Genomic DNA, 6000 nt, shown 5'->3' on the forward strand with positions numbered 1-6000 from the left:
ACAGCGTGGGGGGTGGGGCGTGGGGCATGGATTTTGATTCCTGTGAGAAAATCGAATTGCGTTTTCACTTGGTTCCTTGACAATCCCCTAAAAGGGATATGAAGAGTACTGGGTTAGCTCAAAAGCGTGTATGTTGTTTTTTTGTAAAATAAAGGACACATGTTTCATTTTCACCAATAACTTTATTGATTTGGGTACTTTGAGTATGTGGGCTCTCTCCTACATGGTCTAACATGGATTGTTCTTAATTAATGTCTCAGTTTGATTGCTGTCAACTTTAACTGGTCTGCCCAACCATGGAACATCATCCAGAGAGAAATCTCCAGCACAAAAATTTGCAAACCAGTTTTGACACATTGGATCAGTCACAGTACCTTCTCCATACGCTGCTCAAATCTTTTTTTGTGTTTCAGTTGCATTTTTACCTTTCTTGAAATAACAAAGCATAAACACTGAAAATGTTGCATATCTTCTTCCATCTTCAATATTAAAATGGCTACACAAAATTCACCAATTTTAGTACGTGTTTTACATGCATGCTGACATGACAGCTGTCACAATACAATCTAACAAAATGGTTTCAAATGAAGTCAAAGACAACCGAGCACTACTTGAGCCATTTTATGGGAAAAAAAAAACAAGAAAAGAATGAACTTTGTAGCCAACCCAATAAAATTGAGCTACTAGCAAAGAAAGGTGAGACAAGTTTGACTCAGACTGAGAGAATTTTAGAAGAGGAAGGGAGGGATGAGAGGCCTCACGGTGCATATGAAAAAATTTCAAGTCCGGAGGGGTCAAGTGACTCATTCAAGGTCACATAGCTAGCTAATTAGAGGCAGGACCAGAATCTGTACCTCCTAACCTCCTGTCCACTGTCCTTTCCACCACAGGGTTAATAATTTATCCCAGAAGGGATTTCCAATACCTTAGTGATGCTCCCTATTTACAAAGTAAAGGGCCAGGGTATATTTTCAAGTGAACATTCTGAACCTGTGTTTGCCTTGCCCCCAGTACCCTAATCTGTATAGTGGAAATCAGTTGGTGTTTTTGCAGAAATAATTCTCATTTCATTTGACTTTAGTAACCTAAAGTCCGTATCATTTGGTGATGATCAGTGTCTATACATTGCCATTTGGACTAAGGATGCGACACCAAGTGTGAATTCTTAAGATATTTCTGCCCATGGCCAACATATATTTTCATTCGGTTTTCCTTCCACTGGGAAAAAAAAAAACCCACAGATGTTATGCTTACCACCTTCTCTTCCTGTGAGGATAACATTTAAACCAGCAATAATGTATGAGCTTTCCTGAGCGCATACTATTCTAGAACTGTAGCCAGGAGAGCCTGGTCACTTACACATGCTTACTAACAAACAACAGGCTGGAACTCCTGGTCCCCCCTGCTGCAGATAACTGGACTCGCCAAAAGCTTCAGTTTTTTCATTTGTGAATTGAAACAGTACCTCTCACATCGGACTATTGTCAGGTTTAAATAAGGTAAGTGCTTAGTACCTCATTACTCACAGGTATAATAAAACTAGTATCATATATGATCACTGTACTACACATTATGTAATTATTACTACTACTGCTACTACCATAAAAGTATTTTTATTTTTATATTTAATAAAAAACAAACACTGTTAAAATATGTGCTTCCCATATTAATGTAGTATAAGGTGGGTAGCTTGATTTATTACTGCTTTTCTCAAGTTTGTTTAGAAAAAGTCACTTTGCAAAAGCTAAGAGACAGGCAGAACGAGGCAGTTTGAGGTAGAACAAAACCTTCCTTTGAGAGTAAGCTTATATTTAGATAATCGTTTCATTGTGTTGTATCTAAATTGTATCTAAACAAACAGGTGTCTAGTTTAACATTCCTCTGCTGCAGGAGAGGCTCAGAGGCAGCCAGTCCACGTTTTTTGATAGCCACCATAGCCTCTGCCATAAACACGACTTCTGCAGCCTTGGCTGCAACAGCGGCAGCACGAGAACCAGCCGGCACGTCCGTGTCTAACAGGCAGCCCCAGTCCAGCCTTCACGGAAAAGGTGCATGGGTTTGTCATGATGTAAAAGGTTTCTTTAAGGGGATTGAAGTACCTCCTCCAAGCCATTGTTAATTCAGTGAAAGAAAGCATAAAATGCTGTTTGAATTTGATCTTTAAAAATTAAAAAACAATAAATTTGGGGGAGTCGCTGGTTTATTCCTTCCTCTGACTCATGATAGCAACACTATTTGGGACAGCTTTTTAAAAGATAATACCTCACCAGCACGGCACCCCTGAACATAAACTGCATTAGATCACAGGCAAGCCGAACGGTTTTTGAACAATTGAAAGTGCTGATGTTCCCCACCCCAAACACAGGCCAGTCTGCGGAGATGTTGGAAGCAGATTCTGGATCAGATTCTCCATGGCAGCAGAAAACATTGTAACAATAATGCTGGGCACAGAGAGTGTGGCTCCTTTCATACGGGGGCTTGAGAGCATTTTGCAAACAATGAACTAGCTTCCCAATACCCCTGCCAGGGGGGCGAATGCTCTCATGTCTCTCTACAGAGTGGCTAACTGACTGAGCTGTTCTTCTTGTGGAAGTTGCTTATTTGTTTACTTTTCAACAATAAAGGAAACTTGGAAAACACACTGAAGAGAATGACTTCTCCCTCCGTACTGCAGTTTATGTTGTCTGGAAACATTTTTTAAAAAATGAATATTAAGCCCCGGCAGGGTGGCTCAGTTGGTTGGAGCACTGTTCCGTGCACCAAAAGGTTGTAGGTTCAACCCCTGGTCAGGGCACCTGCCTGGGTTGTGGATCTGGTCCCTGGTCCGCACGTGCGAGGGGCAGCCCATGCGTGTTTCTCTCCACATTGACGTTTCTGTCTCTCCCGCTCTCTCTCCTTACCTCTCTCTCTACAATTAAACCATGTTCTTGGGTGAAGATGAAAACAAGCAAACAAATAAATATTAAAATGTCCACCCAATCATAAAAATTATAATATCTGTTGCCGAGCTGACCTGCGACTACACGCAGAGAACGTTTTTCACAGATTGTTAGTAACATCTCAGAGAAGCCTGGAAGACAAACATACCAAACGGCGACGCACCAGGAAGCCCCCTGGCGATGCTCCGTCACAGCTCCAACCACAGCCCAGAGAAGGACAAACAGAAAGGGCGCCGAAGCTGTGCGTGCTCACGTTTCCCGACGCCCCCAAGGGCCCCTTCCCTCCCCCACGTGTTGCATAAACTGGGAATGAGAGAGTTAAAGAGCAAAAACACTATCTTTTTTTACCCACAAATTGTAAGAGTTCAGCAGAAAGAATGTCATAGCCCTTGAAAAGAACTTTGTGGTGGGCTCATCGCAGTGCTCGCTGTGTGGTTTAAAGGTAATTCAGATGCGTTCATGAACTGACTTTGAAAATTTCAAATCCATTTGATTCAGACTCAACCTGGCATTATATCTTGTTAAAACACATGAAGCCTGATGTGGAGTGTCCTGATACGACTTCAGCTGATTATTACCTGAAACTGGGTTTGCAATGCACTCCTATCAAAGTACACAGAGTCACCCCAATAGTTCACTCATTCTTCTAGCATGTGGGCGTGCATTGATGAAGGTGGAGAGGTGATGAGAAAGGGCATCTCAGCTGCCGCAGGAGACAGAATGCTTCCCTACACGGGAACTGGAGGCTCACTAGAGACAGCAGGATTGGCTGGCTCCATCCGGGGTGGGGAGTCAGTGTCGCCACCCTAGCAGGGCCCTGGGGTCAGTTCCCGAGTAGCTAGTAGGCCCTCCACATGCAAATCCATAAAGGCAGTGATCTACAGGGGAGAGAGAGGATCCGCGGCAAAAAAAAACTTATTTTTCACATAAATCTCTCTCACACATACATACCAACACACACATCTTTATCCTTTTTAACACAGTACAGTTTTTATTCGGAATTGGGGGAAGGTGCCATATCATAGCAGGGCTCCACTGGTCCAGTCATGAGCTTGCACCACCAGTGTGGCCAATAAAAAGTAAGGAAACACGTATTTCGAGGTTTCCGAGAACACGTGTCTTCCCTGACAAAAGGAAAGCCACTTTTCTGGCGCCCCTTTCCCTTTGAGACCAGGGGATGGTTAGAGCTGCACTATCCATTTTGCAGTCATGAGGGAAAGGCTAAGGAACCCGCAGAGGCGGAGGGAATGAAGCCACTGAGGTCAGCACTGCCAAACTCCTCTTGTTTCAACTGTTATCCCTGAGGTGTTCTGTTACATGCACCCCAAAGCATTCCTAACTGGCCAAGGGCTCTTTGGAATCCCAAGAACAGGATTCTTGGTCATTTCTTATACTACACTGAGGGAGTGATTTGGTTGAAATGTCTAATAAAGTTGCTGGTTGCTCAAGACACACCCAGAAACACTGCTCCCTAAGCCAGGAGGAGCTCTAAATGGCCAGGGTAGAAGCTACTTCCCCTCGGAGAGGGGGTGAACCCAGCCATTTATAAGGCAGCCCCCCATCAAATACAGCACATCGTAGAACTCCTAAAATCTGTCAGGTTTCCCTGCCAGCACTGAAGCCTCCAGGGACATCATTATTAAGATTGAGATGAGAATAGAATATGAGTTCTAGAGAGCAAAGGGCCCCCTTAGAGAACTGTGGATGGAAACTTAGCTAGATATGCAGTTGTTTTGGGTTAATGCTTCCCATCTCCCTCTCCACACCTCACCCCCTGAAAACAATACTGTTTTCACTAAATTATTCAGTTGAATACATTAGCCAAACTTGTCTTTCTATCTTTGCCAGCACATCGAAAATGTTACAATGACAAGGATTGCTCTATCGTGCTGGGCACTTAATACACATCTAATTCAACCAGGTACAATTACCTCCAGGAGTGGAGTTGGGGACTAGTCATGCATCCCAGTAAACTGGTGCTGGGTGCCTGGGTCCCAGTCACAGAGCCAACTCGCGTGCTGTCTGTGTCAGCAAGTCACCTAGGCTCCCAGTGCCCGCCATGTCCCATCGCTGCAGTGGTGACAACAAGTGTTGCTTGCCTAAGAGTTGTAAAGATAAAGCATTTGATACCTGTCAAGTACTTACAACAGGACCTGCCTTCTAGTATACACTGGGTAGGTGTCAGCCATCACTCTTACCCTTTTTCCAGATGAAGTCATTGAGGACCACAGAGGTTAAGTAATTTGTCCAAGGTTTCCCAGCTGGTGAGTAAAACGACCTCCAAATGTGTGTCTAATTTAAGTAAGGTGGTTATAATTCGCCTTTTGTGCTATTTTAGAAACTGTGATAAACACTACTAGGGCTCACCAACGTTCAGTTCTGCTTGCCTTGAATGTCCAGGAGCCTGCACTTCCCAGTCCCCTCACGCTTATGCAGGGTCATGGTCCCAGTTCTGGCTAATGAAACATGAGTGAATGAGACCTCTGCCCATGAGGTAGAAGGGCCGTGCAGTTTCTCCATCCTCTCTCTTTCCCTGCTGCGCTCCTCAACCCAAGTTCACAGGCTGAGTCTCCATCCACTGGGGCTCTGAAGGCCTAGAGCAGCCCACCACCACCACCCAGCAGTGGTCCCCAACTTTCGCCTGTTCAGCCACTGAGACTGAACAGACGGTTGTGGGCAGCACATCAGCCTAGCCTATCTCAGTGAAGAGAGTAAATTTCCAATGCTATGCAACAAAAGAGAAAGTACTGACTTAATACTTTAATTAATATGACATTATCCCACGGGCTCATTGGTGGTCACTCTTGGTAATTTTTTGTCGGTTTATCTGCTATTATTAGGGTACTATAATGAGCCATAAGGGGAAATTCATGAACCTTGTTCTACAGGTTAATTTTCTATTACAAGTAGTACTTTAGGGATGCAAACCTAAAGATAAGTAATTATGAATATTGGAACTAACATAGTTCACAGTTTTAGTATTTTAGAAAGCCTGAATGTTATTGCTGCTTTATGTTTTCTTCAGGATATCAGAGAAAAATCTATTGTAAATATTATCTTG

The sequence above is a fragment of the Artibeus jamaicensis genome, unplaced genomic scaffold, assembly GCF_021234435.1.
Source record: "Artibeus jamaicensis isolate MK-2021 breed Jamaican fruit bat unplaced genomic scaffold, CSHL_Jam_final contig_1132, whole genome shotgun sequence".
In the NCBI taxonomy this organism is placed as follows: domain Eukaryota; kingdom Metazoa; phylum Chordata; class Mammalia; order Chiroptera; family Phyllostomidae; genus Artibeus; species Artibeus jamaicensis.